We start from the raw sequence: 15,134 nt of genomic DNA, 5'->3' as shown, positions 1-15,134 counted from the left end.
AGACCAGCCTGGCCAACATTGTGAAACCCCGTCTCTGCTAAAAATACAAAAATTAGCCGGGTGTGGTGGTGTGGGCCTGTAATCCTAGCTACTCAGGAGACTGAGGCAGGAGAATCACTTGAACTCAGGAGGTGGAGGTTGCAGTGAACCTTGCACCATTGCACTCCAGCCGGGCGATAGAGCAAGACTCTATCTCAAAAAAAAAAAAAAGAGGCAATATTAATAGAGTTGAATTATTTATTTCAAGTTATTTGGAAACACAGTAATTTATTGGTGGGATATGCCCTAAGCATAGAAAGAACACTAAAATAAAATTCCTAAGCTGTTTTTAGAAGTCATGGTGGCAGTGGGAGTGTGGTTGATATCCTGCTGTGAATGTTATATGGAAAAAGCAAATGCATAAATTAGGTTGGTATCAGAACTAGAATTTTTGGTGTGGAACTGATGAGGTTAAGTAAAAACCTTGTCATCCTGAATTTGAATTAGACATATCGATATGAAATCATGATGTATTTTATCCATCCCATGATGTATTATATCCATTTTTATACAGGAAACTATAAAAATAGTTTCCTCCTCCACTGAAAGACTCAGAAACAATGAGCCATCCTGTAGCAGTGAACACGCCCAGCACCAAGACTATTGTCTTCAAATGCTGTTTATTGTATCTCCTTGGAACCTGGCTTTTCTGATGAATCAGCTGGAAGTGAACAAGATAAATCTAGAACATCTTGTCATCCCAGAAAGCAGAGATGATAACTAAGACTAAAGCAGTCATATCAAAAGAACTAAAGAGTCAGCAGGGCAAGGTGGCTGACACCTGTAATCCCAGCACATTGGGAGGCTGAGGCGAGTGGATCACTTGAGGTCAAGAGTTCGAGACCAGCCTGACCAACATGGTGAAACCTTGTCTCTACTAAATGCAAAAAATTAGCCAGGTGTGGTGGTGCATGACTGTAATCCCAGCTACTTGGGTGGCTAAGGCAGGAGAATCTTTTGAACCTGGGAGGCAAAGATTGCAGTGAGCTGAGATGGCACCATTGCACTCCAGCCTGAGCAACAAGAGCAAGACTTCATCTCAAAAAAAAAAAAAAAAAAAAAAAAAAAGGGTAAGAGTCAAACCTGGAGAAACTCTCTATATCTCTATAGATGGACCTGGGACAATCTGAACACCAATTTCTTAACTGGACTGATACACATCAAGTATGTTTAAACTAGGAGTGAGTAATCATACACACACACACACACACACACAAAAATAATAATAATACAGACAGTATGCAAACTGTAAAACACAGTTGCCTTTAGAGGATTCTAGGAATCAAGTCATTATTTTGAACATGACTAAATAAAGGAAAATAATCAGACACTTATTCTGTCTCTGATAGACAAACTATATCTTATGGTAACCAAAAAATTAGAGGAAGTATTCCAGTTTATGAATAAAGAAGAAATCTTAGAATTAGAAGCTTACCATTTTGTAACCCCTAATGAAATAATGGGGCTATCAAATTTACTGCATGCAGCCAAATCACTGTTTACAGAAAAATTTATAGCCTTAAATGAATATGTTAGAGTGAAAAAGAAAAGCTCATTTAGCCAAAGCCTAGCTATAGGACTGGCAGTGTTGCCACACAGAGCACAGAACGGGGTGGTAATTAGGGCTCTTTATAGGCATCCTGGTTTTCCTCTCCTTCTGGGAAGAGGTCAGATGGCAGGTGGTAGAGTGGCCCTTCCATGAGCCCTCTCTAAGGCAGGTGTGACCGTGTGATTTGCTTGCCTCAGTGGGAAGAAGTTTGAAGCACGTGCTGCAGTTTTCTGAATTCTCTGTTTCTTCTCCCCACTGTGACCACTAATGTTCCAAGCAGTGGCTGCTGCTTCCAACTGAGTCCCAGAGTGACGAAGCACAGAGCAGAGTCACCAGCTGATGTGCAGTGACCTGCGATGTGAACAAGAAGTAAGCCTGTGTCGTGTGAAGTCACTGAAACGTGGGGGTGGCTTGTGTGGGCAGCATAATTGGTCTATCCTGGTTGACCCAGAAACCGACCAGAACAAAAACATAGCATTGAGACCTTGGTTTATTGGTCAGGAGGTGGGTGGAAAGGAAAGTTATCAGAGGCAAGAAAGGTAGTTGTTATGTATTTGGTAAGACTGTCCCAGATCATGTATCCCTGAGGGAAGAGTTCAGAAAACACAAGGCCCCTCCTGCGTGGGTTGTTGTGGCTGCATTTATCAAAGTATTACAAGAACAGGGTGAGCTCAAAAGAACCGGCTGGTTTACCAGCCAGGAGGAGAGTTCTAGAAAACCTGGAGAAATCTGGGGAGCTACAGAGTTCTCAGTTCTACCTGGTAAATGGTAACACTTAGAAGTCCTTTGAGCAGCAAAGGACAATTAAAGCTGACATGAGGCCGGGCGCGGTGGCTCACGCCTGTAATCCCAGCACTTTGGGAGGCCGAGGCGGGCGGATCACGAGGTCAGGAGATCGAGACCATCCTGGCTAACACGGTGATACCCTGTCTCTACTAAAAATACAAAAAAATTAGCCGGGCGTGGTGGCGGGCGCCTGTAGTCCCAGCTGCTGTGGAGGTTGAGGCAGGAGAATGGCGTGAACCCGGGAGGCGGAGCTTGCAGTGAGCCGAGATCACATCACTGCACTCCAACCTGGACGACAGAGCTCCGTCTCAAAAAAAAAAAAAATGCTGAAATGAAAGGAACCCTCTTTAAGGGTACACTTTGATGAGACTCCATGAGGGTGGACCACACTGCAGGTAGGGAGTTGGTGGCCGCATCCAGCCTGGCCAGTGGGGCGGGAGGGGCTGCTGTGGGGTCAGTGGGTCCGGAATAAGATGCTGGAAACTTCTCCCTCCATGGCTGACTGGGCGTTCTCTTTGCTTGGCCTGTGGCTCCCGTGGGTAAATTCATGTCTTGCTATGTGATGAAGAGATTTCTCCGGGGAAGAGGGGGAGGTGTTTGGCCCAGGAAGGACCCAGTGACCTGCAGATCAAAGACGGCCTCCCTACCTCAGTAATGGGCACCAGAGAAAAGCCTGCTGCCAGCCGTCCATTGGAAATGGGCCCAACAGAACCAATGCTGTCTGTGCTTGGGGTGTGGGGGGTAGAAGAGAAAGCAAAAAAAACCGAAACCTTCCTTAATAATGAACAGATGACACGTGATAGTTAGCAAGATGTAGGACACAGTTGTAACTCTCCATGAAATCAACAAAGAGAAAATCGAGTGTTGGATATTTCATGCATAATTTTTTGATAAAATCATAGGATTGCCTGCTGCAACATCCTTCATTTCACAGTTGACCATTACAGAATGATGCTGAAGGGAGTCACATTGCAAAAACAACTGAGCTCCTTCTCATCCTTCACGAACGCCTCTCTTTGAGGTCAACCCACCCCGTTGCGAGGCCCCTATCTTTTCTCCTTGGCCAGCTTCTCTTTCAGGGTGAACTGCCTGATCTTCACTGCGGTGGCCTTGCCTGGCTCCCAGCAGAGGTTCTCCAAAGTCACTTTCATCAACATCACAGAATCCTACATTTCTTTTTTTTTTTTTTTGCAAGCATTGCAATTTTACTTGAAATTTGCATTGTAAATATGACTATGGAATATTTACTTAAGAGAGCTGGTTCTGCAAAGACATGGAAGAGATCTGGGAGGGGGTGTGTGTGTGGGAATAAGTGATATCGTTAGTAAATGAGCTGCTTCATGGAGAACACTTTCAGAAGTGGTCAGCCTGGCCCCGTCTCTGCTAAAAATACCAAAAAAAAAAAAAAAAATTAGCTGGGCATGGTGATGGGCACCTGTAGTCCCAGCTACTCGGGAGACTGAGGCAGGAGAATGGGGTGAATCCAGGAGGCAGAGCTTGCAGTGAACCAAGATCACACAACTACACTCCAGGCTGGGCAACAGAGCAAGACTCTGTCTCAAAAAAAAAAAAAAAAATTGGTCAGCCTGGGCTGGGCATGGTGGCTCACTCCTGTAATCCAGTTCTTTGGGAGGTTAAGGAAGAAGGAACACTTTAGCTCAGGAGTTCAAGACCAGCCTGGGTGACATAGCAAGACCCCATCTCTACAGAAAAATAAAAAAAATTAGCTGGGCATGGTGGTGCACACCTGCAGTCCCAGATAATAGGGAGGCTGAGGTGGAAGAATCTCTTGAGCCTGGGAGGTTGAGGCTGCAGTGAGCTATGATTGCACCACCACACTCCAGCCTGGGTGACAGAGTGAGACCCTGTCTCAAATAAACAAACAAACAAATAAATAAATAAATAAATAAATAACATTGTCAGCTTGTTTGCTTGTTTGTGGTTATTTTCTTTCTCCTCATTCTCCTTCTCCTCCTCCTCCTCCTCCTCCTCCTTCTCCTTCTGTTTTTAATAGTCTCCCTGCGCTGCCCAGGCTGGTCTTGAACTCCTGGGCTCAAGGGATCCTCCTGCCTCAGTCTCTCGAGTAGCTGGTGCTACAGGCATGCACCACTGCCGCCAGTGAATGTTTTCAAGACCTGATGGTTTCCCCCCTAGGAATCTTGGATAATGAGCGTAGAGAGACCTGGTATGGAGCCTAGAGATGCTGGCTGGGTGTGGAGTGGTCACCGAGGGAGCATCTTAGCAGGAATCTCTGGTCAGAGTGATGGGGGAACCAGACTCAGTCCTGAGACAAGCAGGGGACACCTTCAGCTCACGGACAGCAGGCTGTGGAGCTGCTCAGCCTCTGTAATTACATAGTCCAATTCTTCAGAATCATCTACGTATCTATCTCTCATCTATGTATCTCTGTATCCATCTATGCATGTATGTATATATGTATCTAGCTAGCTAGCTATGTATCTATATATCCATGTATGTATGTATGTATGTATTGATCTATCTATCTATCTATCTATCTATCTATCTATCTATCTAGGGACAGAGCCAGCCCAGTGCAGAGCCCTGGCTGCCTTTCTGTGCCCAAAGAGGGCCAGACCCTCCACACTTGTGGGTATTTCTTGTCAGGCAGGACAAGAGACTGAGAAAAGAAATAAGACACAGAGACAACGTTTAGAGAAAGAAAAGTGGGCCCAGGAGACCGGCGCTCAGCATACAGAGGATCTGCACCGGCACCGGTCTCTGAGTTCCCTCAGTATTTGTTAATTACTGTTTTCACTATCTCAGCAAGAGGAATGCGGCAGGAGAGCAGGGTGATAGTGGGGAGAAGGTCAGCAAGAAAACATGTGAGCAAAGGAATCTGTGTCACAAATAAGTTCAAGGGAAGGTACTACGCCTGGATATGCACGTAGACCAGATTTATGCTTTTCTCCACCAAACATCTCAGTGGAGTAAAGAGTAACAGAGCAGCATTGCTGCCAACATGTCTCACCTCCTGCCACAGGGCAGCTTTTCTCCTATCTCAGATTTGAACAAATGTACAATCAGGTTTTATACTGAGATATTCAGTTCCCAGGGGCAGGCAGGAGACAGAGGCCTTCCTCTATCTCAACTGCAAGAGGCTTTTCTCTTTTACTAATCCTCCTCAGCACAGACTCTTCACGGGTGTCGGGCGGGGGGGGCGGTCAGGTCTTTCCCATCCCACGAGGCCATATTTCAGACTATGACATGGAGAGAAACCTCGGACAATACCCGGCTTTCCGGGGCAGAGGTCCCTGCAGCTTTCCGCAGAGCATTGTGCCCCTGGTTTATTGAGACTGGAGAATGGTGATGACTTTTCCCAAGCATACTGCCTGTAAACATTTTGTTAACACGGCACGTCCTGCACAGCCCTAGATCCCTTAAACCTTGATTCCATACAACACATGTTTTTGTGAGTTCAAGGTTGGGGCAAAGGTACAGATTAACAGCATCTCAGGGCAAAGCAATTGTTCAGGGCACAGGTCAAAATGGAGTTTCTTATGTCTTCCCTTTCGTCATAGACACAGTCACAGTCTGATCTCTCTTTCTTTTCCCTACATATCCCCCTTTTCTTTCTGACAAAACTGCCGTCGTCTTCATGGCCTGTTCTCACTGGTCACTCTCCAGAGCCGCTGGAGACACCTGTCGACTAACAACAGACAGAACAGACGTACACGGATTAATATGAAATTTACAATAGTGGAACTTCTGATGGTTTTAACCCAAGTGACGGGGTTACGGTTTGTGAGGCCGTCAGCAGCGTTCACCATTGCCTCGGTTTCTGGCACCAGATTTAAACGGGCTTTTGCCGCCTCAAAAATTTGTTATTTTGATTTTGAAATATCTAAAGTAAGATTATCTTCTCTTCCTTGTAGATGGCATCTACCCATGTCCCAGTGATGCTCAGACTCATTATAGGCTCTGGGTGTAATACAAAAATCTGACATATTCCAGTCACACTGTAACTGAGAAAGATATTCCAAGCTCACGAGCCTATCTCCCATCCAAATGACAGTTTGTCTAAGATCATTAATTTGGTTTGCCAATTTTTGATCTATTTGCGTCTGAGAATTCCACGATTTTGAGGAATTCTTTTGCCAATTATTTACATATTCTGCAGTTTAAACAGAGGAGTGTAAAGCAATTCTAGCAGCCACCGCAGTCACTGTGACTGCAGTAAGACCCATAATCACTGCAATCAAAGTAAAAATGAATCTTTTGGACCTAGTTAGAACTTTTAATACTTCCGTTAAAATATGGACGGATGGGGCCGGGTGCAGTGGCTCACGTCTGTAATCCCAGCACTTGGGGAGGCCCAGGTGGGTGGATCACGAGGTCAGGAGATGGAGACCATCCTGGCTAACACGGTGAAACCCCGTCTAAACTAAAAATACAAAAAAGTTAGCCAGGCGTGGTGGCGGGTGCCTGTAATCCCAGCTGCTCGGGAGGCTGAGGCAGGAGAATGGCGAACCTGGGAGGTGGAGCTTGCAGTGAGCCGAGATCACGCTAGTGTACTCCAGCCTGGGCGACAGAGCAAGACCATCTCAAAAAAAAAATATGGACAGATGGGGAAGCCTTCCATGGTTGGTCCATGGACACAGGGATCCACACGCCCTCTCTTGCCCTCACCAGCAGAATATGGTGCTGCCAATCAAAAGGTGGATGGATGCAAGTAAACAATCTACAATCTCCACAGGTTATAGTTTGGGAATCTGGTTTAATAACTATGTTTCCTACAACTAGCACATATATAAGGAGGTTTTACACAACTTTGGAAATGAATTGTCAGATTGGAATTTAGGTTAATAGTATAATATGGCTTACGATCGCTTGTTCCTATAGCTTGATTTCCAGAACAAATTTTAATGTGGTGCGAGGCCCACACTAAGCTTTTATAATTTGGGATGTTCAGGATCAGTAACAGGTCGAGGAGATGAAATTCCCTTTTCACCCCATTTCCATGGATAGGGTGATTCTAACCTTCTATACACCTGGTCCAGCCTTTTAGTTAAATTATAATCATAGGCTGGATTAGTGGGCCAGACGGATGGTGCCTGTGAACATGAGTGAGTCTGGCCCGTACAATCATAATATAATTGGCCTCGAGGGGCCCAGTGTATAATGGTTCCAAATTCATCGTTTTGTAATACCAACGCAGTCTCAGCCACACATTCTTCCCAAACTAAGACTTCTGGGTCTTTCGATTCTTTGGGAATTTCCTTGGGGCAAGGCTTTCCCTTAGGCCTAAAGTTTAAGGATCTTTGATAAGAAGAATCTTATAAATTATTTATCTGTGACATTCCACTTACCACATGATAAGTAAATCTACTGGTGGCACTGACAGTAGGTGCTTCTACCAACCAATTTTGGGTTGTAGGCATTAAGCATCCTGGTGCCTTCCCCAGGCACATAGGAGGATAATGATACCCAGTGGAAATATTTATCGTCATTGCTATTTCTTCAGGTGGGGCAGGGCCACGGTCATCTGTGGGGCCTGGTACCCATGCACTATTATTAACATATACTTCAGTAGGATTATCCATCCATGTGACTGCCCGAATTAAGGGCAGGAAAGGCACATAGGCCCAGGAAGTATAATTAGCTGCACCTGCTCCTGCAGACATGGGGAGACTCACCCCCGTTTGACACAATCATCAAAGCTGCAAGCAGCATATTCTCTGGAGTTCGTGTTACCCTTGTTTTCTTCAGGCTTTTTTCAGCTAACTGTGTCAGCTCCGCTTTCTTGGTGGATGGCAACTTCTTCTGTAAGTTATAGGTACCCAAACTGGAAGCTGATTTTCTTCTGGTGAAACACAAGCAGAGCCTCTCCCCCACGTTATCCCCTTCTCTATTTCGCACGTTCTACTGCTGTCTTTCTACCAAATCAGTTTTCCTTCACGTCGGCTGTCCTTTTTACCAGTAAAATGTTGTTCTGCAGAAGTAGTGGTCTGATTTTCATAAATGTTAAAAAAATTTAAAGTGTAGAATGCTAGATTAAGTTGCATCTGGGGAGTGTTATACTCCTTACTGTCTTTTTCCTTTTTTTGTTTCACCAATTGAGCTTTGAGTGTTCTATTAGTTCTTTCCATTGTGGCCTGTCCTTGAGAATTATAAGAGATTCCTGTTGTGTGTGTAATTTTCCACTGACTTAAGAATTTTTTTAAAGGATTTACTACAGTATCCTGGCCCATTATCTGTTTTAATTTTTTCTGGAACTCCCATGACTGCAAAACAAGATAATAAATGTCTTTTAACATGGGAAGTACTTTCTCCTGTCTGGCAGGTTGCCCATATGAAATGGGAATAAGTATCAACTGTCACATGGACAAATGACAATTTTCCAAATGAAGGTACATGTGTGACATAACTCATTAGGACGTAGACCTCTGGGATTAACTCCTGCCTCCTCAGTGGGCAGGTGTAGGACTTGACAGTGGGTGCAACGTTGTACAATATTTTTTGCCTGTTTCCATGTGATATCAAATTTATTTTTTAATCCTGTTGCATTTACATGAGTCAGGGCATGAAGTTCTTGTGCTTCCATGAATGCAGATGATACTAGCAAGTCAGCTTGTTCATTTACCTTAGTTAAAGGCCCTGGTAAATTAGTATGTGCTCAAATAACAGTAATATAAAATGAGAAATTTCTTTTTCTTACAGTTTGTTGTAACAAATTAAACCGCTGGTTTAACTGATCATCCATACTATATTTGATTAGGGCTGTCTCAACATCCTTTGTAGCCTGTACTACATATGCAGAATCTGACACAATGTTAATAGGCTGATCAAAATCTTGTAACACTGAAATGACAGCAACCAACTCTGCTCTTTGAGCTGAGTGATATGGAGTTTCAATGACTTATTTTTTGGTCCGGTGTAAACTGCTTTTCCCTTGCTGGAACCATCAGTAAACACCACCAGAGCATTTTCTCAAGGTTTATGTCTGGTAATTTTAGGTAAAATCCAAGTAGTCAGCTTTAAAAACTGGAAGATTTTTGTTTTTTGGGTAATGATTGTCAATAATTCCCACAAAATCAGCAAGACCAGTCTGCCCTGCACCAGAAGTGGTAAAGTCTTGTCTAATCTGTTCCTTGTTTAAAGGAACAATGATTTTATCAGGGTCACTTCCAGACAATTTTACTATTTGTAATCTTGCCTGACCAATAAATATAGCCATCTGATACAAGTACAATGTAAAAGTCTTAATCGTACTGTGAGGAAGGAAGGACCACTCCACAAGATCTGTGTTTTGAACAATAATGCCTGTTGGAGAACGTGCAGTAGCAAAAATCAAAAGTTGGAGTGGGGCTAAGTGATCTATTCTATTTACTTGTGCTGACCAAATTTTTTCTTCAGCTAATTCAATTTCTTTTGTTGCCTCAGGAGTTAATGTTCTTTTACTATTCAATTGTGGATCCCCTCTCAAGATAGAGAACAAATTTGACACGGCATAACTAGGGGTGCCTAGAGGTGGCCAAATCCAATTTATATCTCCTAGCAATTTTTGAAAGTTATTTAATGTTTTTAATGTGTCTTTTCTTTTTTTATTTTTTGTGGTTTAATTTTCCTTTCCTCTACCTGCATTCTCAAATAATGAAAAGGAGTCAAGGTCTGAATCTTATCAGATGCTACTGTCAGTCCTGTGTTTGCACCCTCTGTCTGCAGAAATGTGTGACGGTCAATTAATTTCTCTCTCATTGCTGCAGCACACAAAATATCATCAACACAATGAATGATGTAACAGTCTGAAAACTTGTCTCTAACTGGCTGAAGAGCTTGAGCTACAAAAGTCTGACAAATAGTTGGACTCTTAAGCGTTCCCTGAGGCAGGACTTTCCACTGAAACCTGGTGGCTGGTTCTTTATTATTTATGGCTGATATAGTAAAAGCAAATTTTTCAAAATCCTGTTTTGCCAGAGGAATGGTAAAGAAGCAGTCCTGCAGATTAATGATAATTAGAGGCCAGTCTTTGGGGATCACGGTCGGAGAGGGCAGCCTGGGCTCCAGAGATGCCATGGATTGAATTACAGCATTAACGGCTCTTAAGTCAGTTAGCCTGCGCCATCTGCCGGATTTTTTCTGAATTACAAACACTGGAGAATTCTAAGGAGAGAAAGTGGGTGAAACATGTCCTTTTTTAAATAGTTTTTTTAACTATTTTATGTAGTGCCCCCAAATTTTCCTTAGGGAGTGGCCACTGTTTGACGCGGCGGGGCGAGTCTGAATTGCTCCTTCACTGTAGTGGACTGTAAGTTGGGCCATAATGGGCACAGCCAGCCGAGTCGCAGTGGGCCTGGTTTCGGGCTCCCTCCCCCAGCACTCACTCACTGAGGAGGAGGTGGCCATCCTGGTTTTAACCCCAATGGCCCCAACGGTTCTGCACCTTTTCCTTCTCATTTTAATGTCTCAGGATATAGTACCTCCTGTAATTGATTGTAGTCAACATTTTGCTTTGACCGAGCCGTTACAGACTCTGCTACATATTTACAGCGTGAACTTCCCGTTCCTTTCCAGGATTATGTCCCTGCCTCTTCCTCCCAATCTATTACACAGCTTTCAGGGGCATCAGAAATTGAAACTGTCTTCTTCTGTTTGAAACGGTTCTAAAGTTGCTTCAATAACGGCCCAATCATTCCATACTGTCCGTGGGATGATTTTACCGTCCCTACTTTCTTGTATTAACTATTTGCCAATTTTTCCCAATCTTTTAGCTCTAAAGTTCCCTGTTCTGGAAACCATGGGCAGAATTGTTCTATTGTTTGAAATAGCATAATTAGATTTTCTGTGGAAGCTTTGACTCCCCCTCTTTTTAAAAGAATTTTAATGAAGCTGAGATAAGAGGCATATTTACTTTCATTTTGCCTCTTATCTCAGCTTCATTAAAATTCTTTTAAAAAGTATGTCCCATTTTTACCCTGGGTTCCTCTGAGCACACAAGCTTACTGCAAGGCTGACTGTGATGTACTTGGGAATCTCTCATCAACTGTCCTCAATGCTCACGTTCTTAGCATAACTTCACCCTAGAGAAAGGCCCCACATTGGGTGCCAGATGAAGGGGTGCTCTGCTCCTCCACACCTGTGGGTATTTCCTGTCAGGAAAGACCAGAGACTGAGAAAAGAAATAAGACAAAGAGACAAAGTATAGAGAAAGAAAAGTGTGTCCAGGGGACCGGTGCTCAGCATACGGGGGACCTGCACCGGCACCGGTCTCTGAGTTCCCTCAGTATTTGTTAATTACTATTTTCACTATCTCAGCAAGAGGAATGCGGCAGGAGAGCAGGGTGATAGTTGGGAGAAGGCCAGCAAGAAAACATTGGAGCAAAGGAATCTGTGTCACAAATAAGTTCAAGGAAAGGTACTATGCCTGGATATGTACATAGGCCAGATTTGTGCTTTTCTCCATCCAAAAGCTCAGTGGAGTAAAGAGTAACAGAGCAGCACTGCTGCCAACATGTCTCGCCTCCTGCCACAGGGCAGCTTTTCTCCTATCTCAGAATTGAACAAATGTACAATCAGGTTTTATACTGAGAGAGTCAGTTCCCAGGGGCAGGCAGGAGACAGTGGCCTTCCTCTATCTCAACTGCAAGAGGCCTTCCTCTTTTACTAATCCTCCTCAGCACAGACCCTTCATGAGTGTCAGACTGGGGGATGGTCAGGTCTTTCCCATCCCACGAGGCCATATTTCAGACTATGACATGGGGAGAAACCTCGGACAATACCCGGCTTTCCAGGGCAGAGGTCCCTGCAGCTTTCCGCAGAGCATTGCGCCCCTGGTTTATTGAGACTGGAGAATGGTGATGACTTTTCCCAAGCATACTGCCTGTAAACATTTTGTTAACACGGCACGTCCTGCACAGCCCCAGATCCCTCAAACCTTAATTCCATACAACACATGTTTCTGTGAGCTCAAGGTTGGGGCAAAGTTACCGATTAACAGCATCTCAGGGCAAAGCAATTGTTCAGGGCACAGGTCAAAATGGAGTTTCTTATGTCTTCCCTTTCTACATAGACACAGTCACAGTCTGATCTCTCTTTCTTTTCCCTACATGTGCCACCAGCTGCTTCTCCTCAGTCTCTATTGCTGAATTCTCCTCCTCCAGGCCCTGAGCACTGGGCAGTGCCAGGTTCAGCGTGGTGGGAGTATCTCTTTCTCTCCTGCAATCTCCTCCATGTCTCTCACAACACCTTCCCCTCTAGGTTCCCCACTCACAGGCCCACGTGCCTGCTTCTCATTGCTATCTGGCCTTTCAAACTAAGCACATCCCAGACTGAACTCCTTCTCTTGTCCCTGAAACCAGCACCTTCCCAACCTTCCCCATCTTGATTCACAGCAGCTCCATCTTTCCCAGTGCTCAGGACAGAAGCCTGGGCATCCTCTCGACTACTCTTCCACCCTCCACATCCAATCCAACAGCAAATCTCCAAGGTTCTACCTTGGAAACATATTTGGAATCTGATTCGCCAGTTGCCTAATTGGTGATTTATCCATTGACTGCCTTCACTGCCACCACCTGATATCAACAGCATCTCCAGCTTTCCAGTTACTCTCCCACGCCCTTTACAAACATGACTCCCTCAGTAATCATGAGTATCTGTGAGGTATGCACTCCTTTTAAAATTTAACTTTTATATTTGGGTGATTGTAGATTCACCTGCAGTTACTCATAAGAAGACACAAAGAGAATCTCATGTACCCTTTCCCATGTCCCCTCTGATAGCATCTGGAATGCAAGTAACATGACAACACAGTGAGGATATTGACCTCGGCACGGTCGCAATACAGATCATTTCTCTCACAAGGACCCCTCGCGTTGCCCTGATGCAGCCGCCGCATTTCCCTCCCGTCCTCCATTTCTGTAATTTTGTCATTTCGAGAATGTTCCATGAAAGGTTACACAGTGTGTAACCTTTTGAGACTGGCTTTTCCTACCCAGCACGATTCTCTGGAGATTCATCCAGGTCATCAGGCGTCTGTCATTTCTGCCATTTCATGGCTGAGACGTGTCCACTGGCAGGGGTGGACCAGCGTGTTTCCTCTTCACCCATCAAGAGACATGTGGGTGTCTCCAGCATTTGGTGATCATGAATAAACCTCCTGTAAACATTTGTGGACAGGTTTTCCTGATCATGAATAAACCTCCTATAAACATTTGTGGACAGGTTTTTCTGATCATGAACAAACCTCCTATAAACATTTGTGGACAGGTTTTTCTGATCATGAACAAACTTCCGATAAACATTTGTGGACAGGTTTTCCTGATCGTGAACAAACCTCCGATAAACATTTGTGGACAGGTTTTCCTGATTGTGAACAAACCTCCGATAAACATTTGTGGACAGGTTTCCCATGTGCACACGTCTCTGGGATAAATGCCCAGGAGTGAGATCGCTATTCTGAATGGTGGTTGTGTGGTTAGTTTTTTCATAATCTACCAGCCTATCTTCCGGAGTGGCTGTACCATTTTGCATTCCCACCGTCAACATATGAGTGGCCCAGCTTCTCTGCCTCTTGCCGGGATTTGGTGTTGCTGCTATTTTTTTGCTAAGCCAGTCTCATAGGGGCATCATGATATCACATTACTGGTTAGTTTGTCTTTCCTAAAGTCTGAGGATGTCAAACTTCCTCTCACATCCTTCTTTGCCATCTGTACATCCTCTTCAGAGAATTGTCTCTTCAAGTCTTTTGCCCATTTTTGGATTGGATTGTTTTTGTTTGTTTGTTTTTATGTCTGATTTGCTGTTGTGTTTTGAGAGTCCTTTACATAGTCGAGATTTGTGTATTCCAGTCCTTTGTCAGATATGTGGCTTGTGTAAATATTTTGGTTAGGGTGCAAGGTTATTTTATTTATTATTTATTCACTATTATTTTTAGACAGGTTCTCACTCTGTTGCCCAGGCTGGAGGGCAGTGGTGCAATCATGGCTCACTGTCCCCTCGATCTCCCAGGCTCAAGGGATCCTCCCAGCTCAGCCCCCAAGTAGCTGGGACCACAGGTGCACATCAGCATGCCTGGCTTTTTTTTTCTTTTTTTCTTTTTTTTTTGTAGAGATAGGGTCTCACTATGTTGCCTAGACTGGTCTCAAACTCCTGGACTCAAGTGATCCTCCTGCCTTGGCCTCCCACAGTGTTGGGATTACAGGCATGAGCCACCATGTGCAGCCAAAATTCTTTTTAAAATACTGCTGAATTATATTATGAATAGGATATTTTTCTCTTCCTCTGCCACAGCAACTGGCTGCCTGGGTTATGGAATGAGACACAGAGCCCCAGGTGTCTTGTGGTGGTGGGAGGTGTGGGCTGACTTAGCTACTGAGATCTTGGTGTGGTTTGTTGCTGCAGCATAACCCAGGTCATCCTGACTGTCACTGGGTAACTGAGGGGCTGGAAAAGAAAATGTGCCGAGAAAGGCAGTTTCCACAGGATATACAAAAATCTATACTGCATTAGTCAGGGTTCTCCAGAGACACAGAACCAGTGGGAGATTAGGTACATAGGTAGATTAGATAGATAGATAGATAGATAGATAGATAGATAGATAGATAGATACATACATACATACATACATGCATACATACAGAGATACATGCATAGATAATAGATATAGACATAGATGATAGATAGATACAAAGATAGACAGATAATAGATAGATATATCAATACATAGATGAAATTATATATAGATACATAGATGATAGATACACAGACACATAGATACATACATAGGTAGACACATACATAGACA

This window comes from Macaca mulatta, chromosome 14 (assembly GCF_049350105.2).
Source record: "Macaca mulatta isolate MMU2019108-1 chromosome 14, T2T-MMU8v2.0, whole genome shotgun sequence".
In the NCBI taxonomy this organism is placed as follows: domain Eukaryota; kingdom Metazoa; phylum Chordata; class Mammalia; order Primates; family Cercopithecidae; genus Macaca; species Macaca mulatta.
The sequence above is the reverse complement of the archived record's forward strand: the minus strand, read 5'-3'. Positions refer to the sequence as shown.